This window comes from Microcaecilia unicolor, chromosome 7, assembly GCF_901765095.1.
Source record: "Microcaecilia unicolor chromosome 7, aMicUni1.1, whole genome shotgun sequence".
NCBI classification, from domain to species: Eukaryota; Metazoa; Chordata; class Amphibia; order Gymnophiona; family Siphonopidae; genus Microcaecilia; species Microcaecilia unicolor.
The window spans coordinates 286,080,578-286,101,449 of NC_044037.1; the positions used below are offsets into that span (position 1 = coordinate 286,080,578).

Sequence of the window (20,872 nt, forward strand, 5' to 3'; positions counted from 1 at the left end):
GAGATATAAAGAAAAGGAGGACATAAACATTTCCATTGAGCAACCAGAAACTGATAAGGGACAAGAATTGTAAAAAGAATTGAAGCGGTGCAAAGAAAAGCTACGAGAATGGTATGGGATTTGCATTACAAGACGTATGAGGAGAGACTTGATGACCTGAACATGTATACTCTGGAAGAAAGGAGAAACAGGGGTGATATGATACAGACGTTCAAATATTTGAAAGGTATTAATCTGCAAACGAACCTTTTCCGGAGAGGGGAAGGTGGTAGAACGAGAGGACGTGAAATGAGATTGAAGGGGGGGCAGACTCAAGAAAAATGTCAGGATGTATTTTTTCACGGAGAGAGTAGTGGATGCTTGGAATGCCCTCCTGCGGGAGGTGGTGGAAATGAAAACGGTAACAGAATTCAAACACGCGTGGGATAAACATAAAGGAATCCTGTTCAGAAGGAATGGATCCTAAGGAGCTTAGCCGAGATTGGGTGGCAGAGCCAGCCGGTGGTGGGAGGCGAGGATAGTGCTGGGCAGACTTATACGGTCTGTGCCCTGAAGAGGACAGGTACAAATCAAAGTAGGGTATACACAAAAAGTAGCACATATGAGTTTGTCTTGTTGAGCAGACTGGATGGACCATGCAGGTCTTTTTCTGCCGTCATTTACTACGTTACTATGTAAGGCTCTTTTCAAGTATATCTTATCCCAAGAGCATCACTGCATCCGTATTTAACTGAGAGATTATGGTTTGCTGTGTTATTTACAATTTCAATTAACTGCAAAAGATTTGCAGGCTTGCGCTATACTCACAGGTGGCTTTTGGCCAAGCAGCTTCTCCGACGTGTATGGAAAGGGACCCATTTTTCGATGCATTTTTATATGTCCAACATGCTGTGCAAATGCTTCCGAGTTAATATTTCAAAACATCCTTCAACCCTAACCGTAGATTGTCTCTTTTTTTTAATTTCGTACCCCGCGCTTTCCCACTCAGCAGGTTCAATGCAGCTTACATATTGTATACAGGTACTTATTTGTACCTGGGGCAATTGAGGGTTAAGTGACTTGCCCAGAGTCACAAGGAGCTGCAATGGCAATTGAACTCAGTTCCCCAGGATCAAAGTCCACCACCCTAACCACTAGGCCACTCCTCCACTGTTGCTACTATTTGAGATTCTACATGGAATGTTGCTATTCCACTAGCAACATTCCATGTAGAAGTCGGCCCTTGCAGATCACCAATGTGGCCGCGCAGGCTTCTGAGAGTCTGACGCAGGACGTCAGACTCACAGAAACAGAAGCCTGCGCAGCCTTATACATGGAATGTTGCTAGTGGAATAGCAACATTCCATGTAGAATCTCCAATAGTAGCAACATTCCATGTAGAATCTCCAATAGTATCTATTTTATTTTTGTTAGATTTGTACCCTGCGCTTTCCCACTCATGGCAGGCTCAATGCGGCTTACATGGGGCAATGGAGGGTTAAGTGACTTGCCCAGAGTCACAAGGAGCTGCAGCGGGACCAAAGTCCACCACTCTAACCACTAGTAGGCCACTCCGTGTGAAAAAGCTCATAAAAAGAAGCCTAGTCCGTCAACAAGTGTCCCACAGCCTCCAAAACGCGCTCTTTTCCCTCGCAAGATGGCGTACTGGCGGTTACCCTAGAAACGAGCCTTTCCGTCCCGCTCCCTCCGTCTCTATGGTTGGGACGCAGGAAGCCGAAGGGGGCGTGGAGGGAGAGGCGAGACGAACACTGCGCATGCGCCTTTCACGCAGCCTGAGAAGAGAGCCTCCGGGTTGGAGAGAATTTATATACAGTACTGCCTGGTGGTACGGCAGCAGCAGCAGGAGCGGGGCAGACGGGATTGACTACTAACGCCTCTCGCGCTCACCTGCGTGTCGCGGAGGCCCATCCGCTGTAGCGCTCACTCCTCTGTGTACTGGCGACCGCTGGAGGTAAAAGAAGGGGGGGGGGGGGGGGGGAACTGCGGTGTCGGACGAGCGGGCGCGGCGCCTGGGGGGGGGAGGAGGGAGGGAGGTTGGTTATTGTTCGCTTGCGCTTGGCAGAGCCGGTTGGGAATGTGTAAAGCGGCTTCGTCAGGGCCCTGCTGCTGCTTCTCCTCCTCCCTCCAGGGCCCCTGCTAATGAGGTGTTTATTTTCTCCTGGTACTTTGGGCGCTTCCTGCTCTGCACGCATCTCCCTCAGGTGAGGAGGAGAGAGTTGGAGGGCACCAGCTGCTGGTGTAGTGAAGGCAGTGTGCAGGCGGGGGGAGATGGGCATTGCTGACACAAGCCTCTGGGTACAGATCAGGAGGAACACTGCGATTAATATGATCGTTGTTATTACATTTCTGTTGGTGACTGCATGGCTGAGCTACAGAGTTTTCACATCGCTGTAGAAACTTGGATTTATAAAAAAAAGTATAGCACTGTATTCCTGCTATTTAAAGATCCCGTTCACTAATAACTGTTGGTACACACACAAAAAAAAGGAAGGACAAAGCTACCCTACCAAGGCAGAAAAAGTAGGGATGGATAAATAGCCTTCCAGTGAGAGGCCTACGGAAATTAGTGGGTATATTTTTATTACTGTACTGGTAGCATCAACTGTGTAAGGACTGAATATGCGTCAAAGTATTACCATGGAGAGGATCTTTTCTGAAAAAAGGAAAAAAAAAAAGCCGGAACCTGACCAACATAGGGGCTGGAGACTTCCCCATCCCACACCTGGCCAAGAAGCTTCCCCCCTCAACCCAAACAAGCTACCTGACATACCTCCAGCCCCCTGTACCCCAAGGAGACAGAAGAGGAAGTAGCACTCCCTCCTCCTTCCAATGCTGCCTACAAAATGCTGGTGCCCTACCCTGCCCAGTGCATCCCTATACTCTTCAATACTCTGCAAATCCTAATACTAATTCTGAGTTTGCTGCCCCCCGAGGCAGCAGTTGAACCCTTGTTTGGCGCACTGCCCACTGAGCATTGGGGAGGAATATATAATGCCCGGTTTAGCATACATTTGTATGCTACTTGCTCGCCAACTCTGATCATGGCACAGGAGTAATGCGGGCACTAATAGCCTCTAGCGCCTGTGTTTGCTTCTGATCATCGGGGCCTTTGGCTGCGGAGAACTGTATCTTCATCTTTATAGACCAGTGATTCCTAAACCTGTCCTGGGGGAATGCTCAGCCAGGTTTTCCAGATATCCACAATAAATATTCATGAGAGAGATTCGCATGCAAAAGTTCTCCTGAATATTCATTATGGAGATCTTGAAAACCTGACAGTACAGGTTTGGGAACCACTATTGTAGACAGTGAGTGGGAAAGGGTGAAAAAAAGACAACACTGTTCATTAGGTTTATCACTTTAGTCACTGGGTGTGTTATGCTGAGAGCTGGAAAGCATAACCAAAATGATTGTAGATAGGTAGGTGGGAGTGAGTTTTGCAAGAGGATTAAAAATTAAAATGTTTCATCAATAATGGAACTATTGTGGATTAAAAACTGGTTGAAGGATAGGAAACAGAGAGTGGGGTTAAATGGAATTGTGAATAGAGAAGGGTAGTTAGTGGGGTTCCTCAGGGGTCTGTGCTAGGACCGCTGCTTTTTAATATATTTATAAATGATTTAGAGATGGGAGTAACTAGCGAGGTAATTAAATTTGCTGATGACACAAAGTTATTCAAAGTTGTTAAATCGCGACAGGATTGTGAAAAATTACAAGAGGACCTTACGAGACTGGGAGACTGGGCGGCTAAATGGCAGATGATGTTTAATGTGAGCAAGTGCAAGGTGATGCATGTGGGAAAAAAGAACCCGAATTATAGCTACGTCATGCAAGGTTCCACGTTAGGAGTTATGGACCAAGAAAGGGATCTGGGTGTCGTCGTCGATAACACACTGAAACCTTCTGCTCAGTGTGCTGCTGCGGCTAAGAAAGCGAATAGAATGTTGGGTATTATTAGGAAAGGTATGGAAAACAGGTGTGAGGATGTTATAATGCCGTTGTATCGCTCCATGGTGCGACCGCACCTTGAGTATTGTGTTCAATTCTGGTCGCCGCATCTCAAGAAAGATATAGTAGAATTGGAAAAGGTGCAGCGAAGGGCGACTAAAATGATAGCGGGGATGGGACGACTTCCCTATGAAGAAAGACTAAGGAGGCTAGGGCTATACAGCTTGGAGAAGAGACGGCTCAGGGGAGACATGATAGAGGTATATAAAATGAGTGGAGTGGAACAGGTGGATGTGAAGCGTCTGTTCACGCTTTCCAAAAATACTAGGACTAGGGGGCATGTGATGAAACTACAGTGTAGTAAATTTAAAACAAATCGGAGAAAATTTTTCTTCACCCAACGTGTAATTAAACTCTGGAATTCGTTGCCGGAGAAAGTGGTGAAGGCGGTTAGCTTAGCAGAGTTTAAAAAGGGGTTGGATGGTTTCCTAAAGGACAAGTCCATAAACCGCTACTAAACGGACTTGGAAAAATCCACAATTCCGGGAATAACATGTATAGAATGTTTGTACGTTTGGGAAGCTTGCCAGGTGCCCTTGGCCTGGATTGGCTGCTGTCGTGGACAGGATGCTGTCTTGGTCTTTTCCCAGTATGGCATTACTTATGTACTTATGTAGTTAAGAGAAATCCATCAGCCCTTGGGAGGCCACCATGTACAGGCCTCATAATAGGTCACAAAACAAATGGTATTTACTAACTTAGTAGAATAGCTGCAAGAAAAACTATTTCTTTCACCTTAGTTTTATGGACAGGCTGTAAGTGTTGCTGCAGTAAAGTTAACTTACGTAGGTCCTTTCACTTGGACTGACTTTGGATGTGGAAAACTAGGACAGGATATACAGATGTAAGCAGAGAGGAAGCATTTCATGTACCTTGCTCCATGTTGCCCCACAGACTTGGGCAGTCAGTTGTAGTCTGGAATATTTTTATTATTTATTGCATTTGTATCCCACATTCCCCCACCTACTTGCAGGCTCAATGTGGCTTACATAGATTTGATAACATTGTCATATTAGATACAGTTAGTAATGTGTGGCGATTAGGAAGGAAGGAGAGAGTGAGGTGACTTAGTGAGGTTATAGGTTCTCATTGTAGGCCTTGTTGAAGAAGAATGTTTTCAGAGATTTTCGAAAGATAGTTGTTTCATTGATTGCTTTCAAGTCTGTAGGTAATGCATTCCATAGCTGCGTGCTCATGTAAGAGAAGGTGGTGGCATGCATCAGTTTGTATTTAAGTCCTTTGCAGCTGGGGTAATGCAGGTTGAGAAATTTGCGGGATGATCTTGTGGCGTTTCTGGGAGGTAGGTCCACAAGGTTTAGCATGTAGATTGTACACAAAATCATTCATGCAGACGCCCCAATCGTGCAGATCTTGAACGCAATGCGTTCCTTAAGAGGGAGCCAGTGAAGTTTCTCTCTTAGGGGTTTTGCGCTTTCATATTAAGTTTTTCCAAATATGAGTCTGGCGGCTGTGTTCTGGGCAGTTTGGAGTTTTTTGATTGTCTGTTCTTTGCAACCGGCATATAGTGCATTGCAGTAGTCCAGATGACTTATTACCATTGACTGTACCAGGGTACGGAAGATGTATCTCGGGAAGAAAGGTTTTACTCTTTTAAGTTTCCACATGGTATAGAACATCTTTTTCGTCGTGTTTTTCATGTGGGCGTCAAGAGTGAGGTTTTGATCAATGGTGACTCCAAGAATTTTCAAGTTTTGTGAGATCGGAAGGGAACAGTATGGTTTGATTATGTTGTGAGGTGAGTACAAGACATTGTGCCTTTTCTGCGTTAAGTTTTAGTTGGAATGCATCTGCCCAGGTGTGCATTATTTGGAGGCTTTTGTTGATCTCGTTGGTGATTTCGTTTAGCTCATGTTTGAATGGGATGTAAATTGTGACGTTATCTGCATAAATGTAGGGGTTGAGGTTTTGATTGGCTACTAGTTTGGCTAGAGGTATCATCATTAGGTTGAATAATGTTGGTGAGAGAGGAGATCCCTTGGGGACTCCACACTCAGGTATCCACGGTGGCGATCTGTCCTCGTTCGTTGTTATTTGGTATGATCTTGTGGTCAGGAATCCTTTGACCCATTTGAGAATAGTGCTTCCTATTCCGAAGTATTCTAGTATATATATTAGTATATCATGGTTAACCATGTCAAAGGCACTGGACATGTCGAATTGCAGGAGGAGGATGTTGTTACCAGTCGTAATTGCTTGTTTGAATGAGTTCATTGCGGACACTAGTACAGTTTCGGTGCTGTGATTCGTCCTAAATCCTGATTGGGATTCGTGCAGAATTGAGTGTTTATCTAGGTATTCAGTAAGTTGTTTCGTCACTATGCCTTCCATGAGTGCAATAGATGCTACTGGTCGATAGTTGGTTAGGTCCGTTGTGCTTTTTTTCGCATCTTTCGGTAACGGAGTGAGTAGGATGTTTCCTTTATCCGTGGGAAAGAGTCCATTTTAAAGCCTGTAATTTATGTGGTTCGTGAGGTCTGTTTTGAATTGTTTGGGTGCGGATCTTATTAGACTGTTAGAGCAGATATCTAATTTGCATTGTGATTTGGCGTATTTTCCTAGCCAATATGAGATTTCTTTTGGTGAGAGCGTGTTAAAGTCGGTCCATGATTGATCTGCTGGGCATTTTCCGGGTTTTGGGTCTAGACGATCAAGGATATTTGCGTAGTCCGTTGTGTTCGTGGGTATCATGAGTCGGAGTTTTATGATTTTTTTCATTGAAGTAGTTCGCAAGGTTGGTTGCTGATGGGGTGTCTGCGTTGTTGGAGGTGACCTTAGTAGTATTTAGAAGGTTGTTTACAAGTGAGAAGAGTTTGTGTGTATCCTTGTAGTTTGGTCCTATTTTGGTTTTGTAATAGGTCCTTTTAGTTTGTCTGATCGTGTATTTGTATTTTCTTTGTAGTTGTCATGTCCTTTGTCATGGGTGGGTTGTGTATTTGGCCAGTGGAGTTCCCATAGTTGAAGGAAGTCTTTGCAATCGCGTACATTGCTTGAGTTATTATCTTCGAGGTGAAGATTGATGTCTCTAGCTATGAGGAGGTTCTGGGTGGTAACACAGGTGTTTGATATAAAATCCATAAAGTGCGTTTGTGAGTTTTGCCAATTGCCCGGGGGTCTGTAGAATAAGATTAGGTTTAGGTGATCATGTAGGTTGGAGTGGTTGATTCTGACAGGCTATTTCGAGTTGGGGAAATATAGACTCTGCTGTTGTTGTGTCTGTGAATATCAAACGCTTTAATCTTTCACAGAATATGCTCAGCTAAGGCAGTTCCATTATTTCCTGTAGTTGAAGTAATCTAGGTAAGGCAAATGTCGAGTTGATTTGTTCTTATAATTTGTTTTTCTGTGAAAGATTAAAGCGTTTGATATTGTGACTTTTCCTTTCACCCAAATGAAGTGTGTATGTGTGTGGTGGTGGGGGGTTACATGCAACTGAATTCTTCCACATCCGATCTTTCCTGTAGGATTTTCCCTATCACTCAACTAGTATCCACAGTGTGGACATTCCTCTTAAGGACTCGGGCCCAGATTGCCAAAGGTCCCATTAAATATCTATTATTTCCAAATCGGTAAAAATTTAAAGATTCGGAAACACAGAGGAAATCACAAAGAGAATCGCATGCAGATGAGCTGCTTGTTGCTTTTGTGACCCAGCTCATTTGCATGCGATATAGGGAAAGCCAGTTGGTGAGCTGAGCATGCGTAGAACAGTCAATCGCTATGCGTGGCTGCTCTGCGCATACTACAGACGTTTCTCATACATGAAAGCAGTAGATGTACCCCCCTTTTTATTTTTTTTTGCAAGCACAAAAGCGCTTTTTTTTAGAGGAGCAAACCTGTGTTGGGGCTCCCTGTCTCCCCGCTGCTGGGAAAAAGTGGGAAAAGCCTCTCTGCTGCTCTCGGCTCTCATTTTCTGTGAGGAATCAGCTGGTTCCACCTCCAGCTGTTCCTTCTGTTGGCCGGCTGACATCCTAGAACACCCATCTCCCTAAAGATGGACTCTTGGCTGCTGTCCCAACTCCTCCTCCCTCAGGGCTTCCCTGATGACATCACTCTAGAGCTGTGCACTGATTGGATCCGAACTTCCTGGTGACCCCCTCCAGTAGTGAGTGGGCAGGACATCCCAGGCTGACACTGCCCAATTGGTTTAACCCCTCTGTTGTGCTTCTAGCATGGGGAATGCTGTTTCCCACAGACGCTGTTTGATGGACCCTTGTCTTCCTTGCATTTTTGGTAAGTCACCATTACTTTTATGCTTTACATTTCGGTACTGCCCCCCCCCCCCCCCCCCAATTTCTTGCCAGTAAAATGTCATTTGAAAAAAAAGCATGGCACGGCTTTTGTACACGCAAATAGCTGCGTGTAAGCGGGTGTACTTTTTATTTTTGTACTCCGTCTTCCTTGCCTTGTTTCTCCCCTTCTCCTACTTGTGACAATGAAGAACGACAGGTCCAGACCTCCCGTTAAAATTTCCACGATAAAGGTAGGGACTGATTTTGTGCACAGGGTCGGAAACGGCTGTGCATCGCCTTGCATGCACATTATAACAGTAATTAGCTCATTATAATAGCTTTGCATTCCGTTTGTTAGCTTCTACCGTGACAGGAAAATGACTCTGAGAACCCCTTTTGTGCATGTCTCGTTTTACTACTTGCTTGCTAAACCGGCTAGAACTAGTTTAAAAACCACGTTGCTGGCTTGTTAGGTTTAGTGCATCTGGCCCATAGTAAAAATACCAGGAGTGATCTTTGACAATACCCTTGATAGAGGTCTATAAAATAATGAGTGGAGTTGAACGGGTAGATGTGAAGCGTCTGTTTACGCTTTCCAAAAATACTAGGACTAGGGGGCATGCGATGAAGCTAAAAGTAGTAAATTTAAAACGAATCTGAGAATTTTTCTTCACTCAGCATGTAATTAAACTCTGGAATTCGTTGCCAGAGAATGTGGTAAAGGCGGTTAGCGTAGCGGAGTTTAAAAAAAAAGGTTTGAACTGCTTCCTAAAGGAAAAGTCCATAGACCATTATTAAATGGACTTGGGGGAAAATCTACTATTTCTGGGATAAGCAGTATAAAATGTTTTGTACTTTTTAGGGGTCTTGCCAGGTATTTGTGACCTGGACTGGCCATTGTTGGAAACAGGATACTGGGCTTGATGGAACTTTGGTCTTTCCCATTATGGCAATACTTATGTACATCTTCTTACTGCTCCTTCCCATCACCTTAATCTGGTTTGATGTCTTTAGATTGTGGCTTGTGGCATAACCGAGATATTGCTAAATGACTTCCATAAAATGAAAACAAAAAAACTCTGGGCTGCAGAATGCTGTAGTATCAAGACTCAGCATAAGAGACTCATTTCCTCTTTTGCCTGCCTCTTAGGCTGCAGCCTGGAGGCCTTCCCCGGCTGTCTCCCCCGTTCCTTGTCTGCACACTCACTTTCCTGGGACCTGTGTGACATGGCAGGGGTTCCGCCGTCATCTGCACTCGCTCTGGGCATCCTCCGGTCCACGGGGCTCCTCTCTCTCCTCCCCGGAGCAGTGCTGGGCTGGGAGCTGCTCCTCCAGGTCATCTGGTGTTTGGGCCTGGTAGGCCCCATAGCCTGGGGATTGCCTGATGAATGCTCCCCAGGAACCCCTCTCCGGGCTGGGGAAGGGGCCAGGCCTAGCTCCCTTCCCTCCTGGAACCGACAGAGCCTCTGGCAGCACTTCCTCCTCTGTCAGAGTCTGGTCTGCAACTGAGCTGGAATGCCCTCCCATGGGAGGTGGTGGAGATGAAAACGGTAACGGAATTCAAACATGCGTGGGATATGCATAAAGGAATCCTGTGCAGAAGGAATGGATCCTCAGAAGCTTAGCCGAAATTGGGTGGCGGAGCAGGTGGGGGGAAGAGGGGTTGGTGGTTGGGAGGCGAGGATAGTGGAGGGCAGACTTATACGGTCTGTGCTAGAGCCGGTGATGGGAGGCGGGACTGGTGGTTGGGGGGTGGGAAATACTGCTGGGCAGACTTGTACGGTCTGTGCCCTGAATAAGGCAGGTACAAATCAAGGTAAGGTATACACATATGAGTTTGTCTTGTGGGGCAGACTTGATGGACCGTGGAGGTCTTTTTCTGCTGTCATCTACTACATTACTATGATGCAGGCTTGTGCGCCGAAACATGGCCGTGTCGGGCCATTTTTAAGCTATTCGTATTAAAGACTTCCTGATATCCTTTTTGAGCTGTCCTCACTTTTTTTGTCCATTGCTTTTGTTGTACGTGAGTATTCTTCTCCCTTTTTGTTTTCTTGATGTCCTTTAGACACACCTGTTTTGACTTCATTGTTCCAAAGTGGTGTAGCAATCTTCCATTTTATCTTAAGATAGAACCTTCATTTCAAAAATTCCCTCAAGTTCCATTTTTTTTCCACTCAGGCCTTTGTGACTGGCATAGTCCACAATACAAGTGTCTTGTTTGTAGCAGACGGCACAGCTCCCCTTGTTCTCTCCAGTGCCCCCTGCCCCCTTAACTATTATTGATCTGCAATTTTATTTTTTTGTGTTCTCCCTTTTGTCTTGTTTGTCTGTTTTTGTTTGTATTCCCCCATTGTATTACATTCAGGCATATTTTCAAAGCACTTAGCCTTCCAAAGTTCCATAGAAACCTATGGAACTTTGGAAGGCTAAGTGCTTTGAAAATATGCCTCATTGTAAACTACTGACAGCTTGAAATTACCTTGTAGTATATCAAAATAAAATTGAATGTGAAGAAAAAGGGAAACAATTTAGTAAAAATCTTTAGTAGAGAGCGTTATTGCTGATTCTGATGTTTGCTTGCATTAATTTCCTATTTACTAGAATATAATGCTGTAAATGCAAAACTGTTCAAATAGAGGTTCGATCTTTGCACTTGGTCCTAAGTGTATGTTAGATATGAGTCCAGACACAGGTAAGTGGGGTGTATGAGAGAAGAGTATAAGAAAGAGAATACGCATCCTGAAAATGGCAAGTCAGTAAAGTTCATACCAGATGAATTATCTGTAACTTAAAAACATTTATCCTTGAAAAAAATTATTTTAAGATTACAAGCAGTTCTCTGACTAGATAAGAGAAGCTAAAAATACCACCGCGTTGTCCAGACTTTACTGCTACTGTTTCTTTAGATGGGGAAATAAAAATAGTTCTAAGGGGGATGTGAAGTAAATGACATTTCTACCCCACATTTTCCCAAGAAAGCTCGGGTTCAATGTGGCTTACGTAACAAATTATGAAGAAGCATTACAAGACAATATTAATACAAGAATACAACTAGTAAAAAAATAATGTTCATATTAGCTGAACACATCTATTTAACACAAGAGAAACGTGTGGCTCTCCCTACCCTGCCATAAAGCTTCTGACCAACTGTTAGAACTTCAGAGCATTTCTTAGAAACTAAACAGTGGAGGGACTCTTGCAGCACGTGAATGGTGGCTCTGGAGCCAAGGGAATAAATTAAATACATATGCTTTATGTACTGTATACTGTGCTTGGAAAAAAAAATTAAAGCCCTATCTTTCCATTTGGCTTATCCTGTTGTCCTAAAATAGTACAATACTCTGGTCACTTGAGCTGCAAAAGGTTAGGGTAGCAGCATAAGAGCATGCCATGAGAGGAATAAACATCGTGCAAAGGTTTGTTGGGATGATCGTAGCCTCGGGTGCACTGCTAATGCTCATGTCAGCAGTTGCATTGTTCCAGAGAGAGCTTCCTTCTGGAAATCTGGGATAAGCAGCATGGGAATCCCGTGAGTTACTTGGGACCTGGATTGGGTCCCTGTTGGAAACAGGATACTGGGCTTGAGGGAACTTGGGCTGTCCCAGTATGTTACTTAAGCAGATAGTAGTGTTCAATATATACCCTAGTGTTTTATGTGTTTTATATCTGACTTCTTAAGCTGAATGTCAGCTGATTTAGTTTAAGTTATACCAATTTGAGGTTCCATATTTATAGCAGTTTTCAGCTTGGACCACTGCACTTTCACGTTACCTATACCCATCCATTCCATCAGCTCCTTCTTCAGGTATTCTCCCATTTTACCAAAATCAGTACAGCTGACATCCAGTACTTTGGTGTTTTATGCATCAACACTCTGCTTTTGCTCTTATATCAAACCATATTGTGTGATGATCACTTACTCACACGGACATTGGAAACACTTCCTCCATTTTTGTGAGCACTAGATCCAGTATTGACCCTTGCCTTGTGGGTTCGTTACCATTTGTCTGAGAAAAACACAAACAGGCATCCACCATCTCTCTACTTCTTTCTGATTCTGCTGACGGGACGTTCCAATCCACATCAGGCAAGTTGAAATCTCCCAACAATTGTTTCATACCAAGCTTATGAATATCTTCTAATCAGATCCTTGTCCAGCTTCTTCATTTGTGCTTGGAGGTATGTAGATAACACCCATGCGGATACAGGTTCTATCTTCTCTTTCCAGGACAATCCATATAGTTTCTTCCTTTCCTCAGGTTCCCTGCATTTCAGCTGTTCTAATATTGTTTTTCACATATTGTGCCTCTCCTCCACCTCTTCGGCTTTCCCTGTCCTTCCTAAAAATATTATACCCTGAATGCTTGTATCTTATTCATGGGAATCATTGAACTATGTCTGTGCAAAAGCAACGATATCCAAGTTTTCCTCAAACATCAGGGCTTGCAAATCTTGAACCTTTTTACTTAACTGCAAGCATTTGTGCTCATTGCTTTCCATGTGCTAAGTGAGTTTGGATGGTTGCAAGTGTACAGTGCTTTGTACATCCAGCAGCGCTATAGTAATGATAAGCAATAGTTAGTAGTAGTATGGTTTTCTACATTTACATGATCTTTCCCTCTACCATCATGTTTTTTTTCTGGGGTGACTTTCTGAATTCCCATGTTTCCTTTTGTGACCACCACCTTCTACTTTAAATGACTAGAAACATACTGTCTGAATTTGTCCCTAAGGATCCTTTTTCTTCTCACAAATTCTGCTATGTATTTAAAGCCGCCTTCTTTATACCAAGATTCGAGCCACTTATTGAATTCCTCTGTTTTACATAGTCTTTCCTTTCCATCCCCACATGTAGGAATGACTTCATAAAAAGTTGCAGTCTGAACCAAAGACTTCAGTCCCTCCCAAAGCATCTGGAACGCTTGCTATTGTTGGCCAGGTCATTTGTCCCCAGATGGATTACAACATCAGTATTAGAAACCTTACTCTCCTCTTGGACAAGTTCAGTAGTTGGTTGGTAATTGCACCAGACTGGCCCAGGCGGCAGTGGTACGCCAATCTCAAGGAAAATCCTGCCAAACGATTTATTGACTTCTTTGACTGGGTGACCAAAGAACTGGAAGAAGGACATATGCTAGATGTAATCTACTTCGATTTCAGCAAAGCCTTTGATAATGGTCCCTCACAGAAGACTCATAAATAAGCTGAGAGGACTGAACTTGGGACCCAAAGAGGTGAACTGGATAGGAAACTGGTTGACTGACAGGCAGCAGAGGTGGTGTAAATGGAATCCACTCAAAGGAAAGGAAGCAAGTAGTGGAGTGCCTCAGGGATCGGTGCTTGTACAAATTCTGTTTGTTACATTTGTACCCCACATTTTCTCACCTATTTGCAGGCTCAATGTGGCTTACATAGTACCGTGAGGTGATGGCCACCTCCAGTGGAAAACAAATACAGAGTGATGTTATTGTCAATGAAATAAATATGCACAGACATATCAGGGAATCGTAGAGAGGGAAAAGTTTGCCTTTTTGTGGATGACATGAAGATAGCCAATAGAGTGGATACCCTTGAGGGAGTAGAAACCATAAGAAGGGATCTCCAAATGTTAGAAGAATGGTCGAGGGTCTGGCAGTTTAACACTGAATGCCAAGAAGTGCAGAAATCCAAAAGAGAATGTACCAGATATGAGGGGAGAGATTGGTAAGCTCGGCTCAGGAGAGGGACCTTCGGGTGATGATGTCTGAGGATCTGAAGGTTATGAAACAAGGCTTTGGTCAGAAGGATACTAGGCTGCATAGAGAGGGGTATAACCAGTAGTAGAAAGAAGATGGTGATGCCCCTCTACAAGTCATTGGTGAGGCCCCCTTGAAGTATTGTGTTCAGTTTTGGAGCTTGTAGCTTATTAAAGAAGTAAAAAGACTTGAAGCAGTTCAAAGAAACTGGGATTTGCATTGCAAAACGTACGAGGAGAGACCTACTGACCGGGACATGTATATCCTGGAGGAAACAAGAAACAGGGGTGATAATGATACAGATGTTCAAATATCTGAAAGGTATTAATCCACAAACAAACCTTTTCCAGAGACAGGAAGGTGCAAGAACTAGAGGACATGAATTGAGGTTGAAAGGGGGCAGGCTCAGGAAAAATGTCAGGAAGTATTTTTTTTTTCACTTAGAGGATGGTAGATACCTGGAATGCCCTCCTGAGGGAGGTGGTGGAGATGAAAACAGTAACAATTCAAAAATGTGTGGGATAAACAAAGGAATCCTGTTTAGAAGGAATAGATCTAAAGAAGCTTAGCAGAGATTCAGAAGCAACACTGGTAATTGAGAAGAAAAGCCAGTACTGGTCAAACCTCTGCGTCTGTGCTCAGGTCGTGGCTGGACAGCTTCAGAAGTTGGAGAACAAGGCCAGTGCTGAGCAGACCTCTAAGGTCTGTGCCCTGATCATGGCAGAATAGATTTGGATGGGCTGGAGTGGAGCTTTTCAGGTGCTTTGATGTTCAGAAACTTTAGAACAAGGACCGTGCTTTTTTTACTGTTGGACAATTTTGTGTATTATCCTTTTTACTGACTTCTGCATGTTATGATTCTACAGTTTCGTTGCACAATAAAGACTTCTTGCAAATAAAAAAAAAAGAACAAGGACCGTGCTGGGCAGACATATGTAGTGATTTTGTCTTGTTAGGCAGACTGGATTGACCATACAGAGGTCTTTATCTGCTGCCATCTACAATGTTTTTATGGTAGACTTGCTGTTTCAGCTTCCGGTTCGTCCAGATCTCACTTGGGGAGTTTCTCCCTTTATATGGTAGGGATGCGCAGGGCGCTTGACGAGGAGGGTGTGTGCTACTCCCTTCTGCATCATGGAGGTACAGGGGGAGGGGGCCGGTAGACCAGGACAGGGGGCACTAGTTCACTAGGGTCGAAGCAGTGGTGGGGGTCTGGGGGTCCAGTGGACCCCCAGGACATGGTGGCAGCCCAGGCTGCCTGACGGGGCAGGAACAGAGCCTTAACCGTAACACCAGCTCTGAGCTGGCATAGGGTTAAGGCACTATTCCGCCCCTACGATCAGAGCGCTGTTGGTGCTGTTTGCCCGATGATTATGTGTGCGAAGGTAAACACGGGCACTAGTGGCCTCTAGCACTCGCATTTACCTTTGATCATTGGGCTGCAGGAGCGTTACCATCCTATATGGATGAGTTAAGTTCTGTACTCTATCTCTACTTGCTGGTAGATGGGCATAAGTCATCAGTTTCTGGATTCATCTGCTATGACTAAAAGAAATACAATTATCAGGTAAGACATAATTTTACCTTTGTTATGCTCTTGCTTTAGAAGGAAGTACTGATGAGTATGGGCTCTCCTATTCTGAGTGATACAGTTGATTTATGGGGGGGGGGGGGGGGGGGGGGACGGGCAAGGTGTGCAGCCAAAGGACCATTTCCCTTAGGGAGCCCCATTGGGTGTTTGTGGGTTGATTATTAATAAAACAATACTACTATAATGGTTAAGAGGAACGGAAAACAAAGTATCTCTGGAGGCTCAGCCCTTGTCCGCACACCCATCCCACTCCAGCCCTGATTGACTCATCACTATTGGGAATAGACAGGTGGCTATTAGTTCTGTTTCCTCCAGTGAAGGAACATTGAGACCCTATTTTGGGCCTGTAGTCTCCTATTGGGAGTCATTCTTCTCGAGGCTTCCGCTCTTTGATAACTTTTACATCTCTAGAACAATTTATGGAGATTCTTCTCTGCTAAAGTCATTGCAGAAAGGGGGGTATATTCTGGGAAAGCTGTGAGAGGGAAGGGGGTTACCACTGTACTCCCAAGAAGTTCCTAATCAGCTGTAGCAGTAACCTTACCTGGTTTGTTCCAGCTTTGTAAGTTCTCCATGGGGTTGGGGGGAGTTTATAGCACAGAACAGTATTATTGAAGTTTATAGAGCTGGTGTGCAAGAAATGGAAGCCGCTAATCAAGTTGTTGATGAGGCAGCCTCACAGGATCTTTTATCTCCTGGAACATCTGGCTGAATGTTATTTATTGAAGATTTATACTGAGTTTCTTTTAGTAACCTTATTTTTTATTTTTTGTTACATTTGTACCCCGCACTTTTTCCCACTCATGGCAGGCTCAATGTGGCAGGCAATGGAGGGTTAAGTGACTTGCCCAGAGTCACAAGGAGCTGCCTGTGCCGGGAATCGAACTCAGTTCCTCAGTTCCCCAGGACCAAAGTCCACCACCCTAACCACTAGGCCACTCCTCCTCCACTGTTGCTACTATTTGAGATTCTACATGGAATGTTGCTATTCCAACATTCCATGTAGAAGTCGGCCCTTGCAGATCACCAATGTGGTCGCGCAGGCTTCTGCTTCTGTGAGTCTGACGTGCTGCACGTACGTGCAGGACATCAGACTCACAGAAACAGAAGCCTGCGCAGCCTTCTACATGGAATGTTGCTAGTGGAATAGCAACATTCCATGTAGAATCTCCAATAGTATCTATTTTATTTTTGTTACATTTGTACCCCGCGCTTTTTCCCACTCATGGCAGGCTCAATGCGGCAGGCAATGGAGGGTTAAGTGACTTGCCCAGAGTCACAAGGAGCTGCCTGTGCCGGGAATCGAACTCAGTTCCTCAGTTCCCCAGGACCAAAGTTCACCACCCTAACCACTAGGCCACTCCTCACTCCGTATAAGGTTGCATTTTCTTTCTTTGTCATAAAAATTTCTGTAGATTTTGGGGACTTGTGTATGTGTGTGTCATATTTATGGTGGTTTAATAGTGTAGGAATGATGCCTTTTTCAAATTTTGTGATGTATATTCTTTAATTAAATGTTTCAAACAAAACAGCCAGTGTAGCTCTCTGCACTACAGGATGTCTTTCAGGTACCATGCTGTTGTGCATACCTTTTGGCTTAATTTGGAAGCTGTTCTGTTAACCTCCTGCTTTATACATAAAAAGATTTTAATTCACCTTCTTTGGGGAACTTTTAGCCCCTATTGTTATACTGAAGTATAGAAAGAGAGCATTCATACCTAGAGAGTGACATGGGGACAAAGTTTGTCCCTATAGGCTCTGTCTGATCCCATCCGGTCAAGCCTCAAACAGTTAGGATTTTATATTTAAATCATTGTTTGTTCCGTAACTCCAGACTCCCTTCCTTTTATCTTGCTGCATCATAGGCCTGGAATAGACTTCCTGACCCGGTACGTCAAGCTCCATCTCTGGCTGTTTTCAAATCTAAGCTAAAAGCCCACCTTTTTGATGCTGCTTTTAACTGCTAACCCTTATTCACTTGTTCAGAACCCTTATTTTATCATCCTCACTTTAATATTCCCTTATCTCTTGTTTGTTCTGTTTGTCCTAATTAGATTGTAAGCTCTGTCGAACAGGGACTGTCTCTTCATGTTCAAGTGTACAGCGCTGCAGAAATTATAAGTAGTAGTAGTAAAGTAGAAAAAGAAATTTATAAAATCACAAACAATACAGAACATAAACAAAAGCTCTCTCGCCCCTCCTCCCTCACAAATATCCCCTCCATAATCAAGATTACTGAACAAGCTAAATTACTACAGAATACTACATAGAAAATTAATGCTAACAGAATACCTTGGTCACACACACAGAACACAAATGCTAAATACATAATAGCTGACCAAAAATGATATACATAAACCAAAATTCCAAGAAGCCACACCAAGAAATAGAAAGATGCATTTCTTCCTATACTGTACAAAATTATAAAGATCACACATACCAGGGATGGTGTTAGGGAAGTGCAACTAGGAAAGCTGCCCCCTGGCCAGCGAGAGGCCTAGGCCTGCTGGAACTGAAGAAGGCACGGTCTGGGCTTTGGTGTTCTGCTCCCATATTTCAGGCCTGGCCCCCAGCCATGTCAGGATACACATTTCAAATCGGACGACATCTAATTATAAAATTATTTTTTCAACTTTTCATTGTCTGGCCATGTTATTTTTCAAATCATTAGGGTCCCAGACTCTGGTTTATATTTCCCTGTCTTCTTTTAAATCACTTGCCAGGGCCTCCTACCCATTTGACATTTCTTTTCTCTCTCTCTCTCTTGCGGTCTGGCCCTTTGGCTTCTTCTCCCCCCCTATCATGGTATTTACCTTATGGAGCCAGCAGCCACCAACAGGTTCCCCAGAAGCCTGCTCCTGGGCCTTCCCTCTGCCTGGTCCCACCTTCTGAAGCAACTTCCTGTTTTCACAGGTCTATTGCAGAAAGATTGATTAGTTTTTTTTTTTTTTTTTTTGCAGAGGATACTGATATATGCAACAAAGTTGTCACTGCTCAAATCTTAAATCACTATTCATTTCTACTATGTGAAGTGGTCAAGAGCTTGGCAACTAAGATTTAGATTTAAAAAAAAGTGTAGGGATACAGAAATATCAGAAAACAGGATACGATGGGGCATGAGGTACAGACGTGTGCCAAACAGAAGAGGGATTGCAGGGTGATTGTAGCTGGAGAGGTGAAGGGAAAGAAAAAACAAGATAGAAAAGAAAACCAAAACAAGTAAGTGTGTGTGGGGGGGATGTACACATGACAAAAACCCAAACTAGAGCCAAAACATTTTGGCTGGCATTCAGATTGGTTCTGCAGTGCAGCAGGAATGAACAGAGTAAGTGGTTCTTACCTACTGTCATGTTCTGTGTTTTGTCTTCTCCAAATCTAAGTGCGCACTGAGTAGAATATTACTTGTATTGGGATTAGTATATTAAAGCATCATTGCAATACAGCAATGGTTAGTATATTAAAGCATCATTGCAATACAGCAATGGCATAGCCAGACCTGACATTTTGGTTAGGCACTATGTATATAGGTATGAGTAGTGTTACTTGGAATACTACTAAATAATGCCATAGAGTGCACTTGATGACGGATAAGTAAATAATCTGCCCAATAACCATCCTGCATCAACAGACCCCACACTTACTTTATGGAAGTGCCGACATTTTAAAATATAGTTACCTTATCCCATATCTTAAACTTGACCGGGCGTAAGCTTACTATAATGGCAAACATTTCAACACATCATAGTATCCTTCAAGCTTTGCTTTATAACAGATGTAAATGTCTGATTAAGCTATAGTCATAAAACAGGTAAATACCTTTTGATGTCTTTTCCCTTCTGCTGTAGCTAGCATCAGCCCTTCTCTATCCCCCTCTCCATAGCCAGGTATCAGCCCTGCCATTTCCCAATTTCCCTCCTCCCCCCCTGGGCACTGTAGGGCCACCCTCACCCAGAAACCCATCCTAGAAGTCTGCTGCCCCCCCGGAAGGTACTGCAAATGATACAGAGTGCTGGTGGCTCAAGCTGGCTCCTTGCAGTGCCCATTGTGGGAGTGGGGTCTGATGAACGGTGCTGGAGAAATCTGGGCACTCAACTCCCCAACTTTGCTGCATGTTTCTGAGTCCGGGTGCTAGGAGCACAAGCCTCACACACACTTCGTCTGGTGCAGTAAGGTTATGGCAGAGGAGACCAGAGCTGTGCAGGCCATGTGAGCAGGGCAGGCTAGAGATGCCTGCATGCAATATCAGCAGCAGTCGCAGGGCTACAGATGCAGGAGAGGTATGTCAGTAGCAAGCAGGTTCTCTGAGTCCCAAGCGGAAACAAGACAAGCATGAAGGCAGCGTAACTAAAAAGACTGGCACCAATTGGTGTAGTTTCGCCCCTGCAATGCAGCCAGTTTTAATGTTTGATTTCAACTGATATATAACATTGTGTAATTGGTGGTTTAGATACTAGTTATTACAAAGCATGGTTGGTTAATAAATGTGGGGATTAAAGCGGAGTCCTGTATATGGTGTTTTTCCTCTCTATTTGGAATTATTGCCCAGGCAGAGAATGTTGCACTAAGCTCCAATGCACAGCATTCTAATGTCTGAGCTAAAAATTTAGCTTCATTAAAAAGTGTGATAAGTCAGAAGAAAAGGTACACATCGCTATAATATGCAGACATTTGGTGCTTAGTGAATAAAATGTTTACCTTCCTTTCAGTGTGTGAGCAGAGTTTGGCTCAAGCACTGACCAGAGGGGAGATGGACTTCCTGACTTCAGACCCCTATTCCTACCCTCCAAAATGCCCTGGTGGCCCAGTAGGACTCGGACCATCCCCTGACATTTCAAATACCTTCCCTGAAACTCTCGACCAAACAATTTCTCTGGTGTCCCATAGCCCTTTGCAGACCCTTCCCCCCCTCAAAAAAATTGACTGAGAGCTCAAGACCAACTCCTTCCAGGACCCCTTCCTCACGTACCTTCAACAGCTGGGAGGCAGGAAAGATATTCACTTATTCTGGCCTTTGTGGTGCTATCTTGAATAATGGCAGCACCTGACCCAATGCACTGTGGAGTCTGGCTGCAAAATAAGGCAATTAATTAAAATTTAAAAGAAGACATTTTCCAATTACAAGACATCTAACTTGGCCCAGCATATGTTAGCATCAGAGGCAACAAATAAACATGTTGAATCAAAATCTGTATTTCCAAGCAAGTTTAAAAAGATGAAATACAATTTACAATTAATTGAAAAAAGCAGCACATGTGTATGTATTGTGTGCATTTAGCTCTACAATT

At 43.9% G+C, this 20,872-nt stretch overlaps 1 protein-coding gene across 5 annotated transcripts in view; it reads left to right on the forward strand.

Annotated features, from left to right (window-relative positions):
• Positions 1 to 1,845: 1,845 nt before the first annotated feature.
• Positions 1,846 to 20,872, forward strand: part of CLASP1 (cytoplasmic linker associated protein 1) — a 484,411-nt gene continuing 465,384 nt past the window's right edge. For all 5 annotated transcript variants that reach the window (XM_030210422.1, XM_030210418.1, XM_030210420.1 and 2 more), the window contains exon 1: positions 1,846 to 1,951. The gene's annotated coding sequence lies outside the window, so the exon portion shown is untranslated. The remainder of the gene's footprint in view (positions 1,952 to 20,872) is intronic.